This window comes from Sinocyclocheilus anshuiensis, unplaced genomic scaffold (assembly GCF_001515605.1).
Source record: "Sinocyclocheilus anshuiensis isolate Anshui unplaced genomic scaffold, SAMN03320099.WGS_v1.1 scaffold552, whole genome shotgun sequence".
Classification (NCBI taxonomy): Eukaryota; Metazoa; Chordata; class Actinopteri; order Cypriniformes; family Cyprinidae; genus Sinocyclocheilus; species Sinocyclocheilus anshuiensis.
The window spans coordinates 481,322-481,703 of NW_015554362.1; positions in this window are offsets into that span (position 1 = coordinate 481,322).

Sequence of the window (382 nt, forward strand, 5' to 3'; positions counted from 1 at the left end):
TTTACAACACTGTTCCAGAACAGTTCAACCCAAATATTCAGATGTGTGCAGCGCATTTTATGGAGGACGAGGACTATTTCCTGGGAGAGTACCTGCAATGCCGGTGTCTGTTTCTATAAAGTGGGGCAATAACAACTTTGCAAGGACAGTCTGGAGCTTCTGACTCACAGCCTGCAAGTAAGTTTTCATATTTAAAGAATTTGCCACTGACGATTGAAACGCGAGTTTTGAGCAGTGTAGAGTAGTGCTTGTTGTTTGTCATTTCTCAGATCACAATCACAAATGCAGACATGGTTTTATATTTACAGCGCGATATGCAACGCGTAAAAAGACAGTATAAGTCATTATAATCAGTAATTATGTCCCCACTGGATGCAGCAAA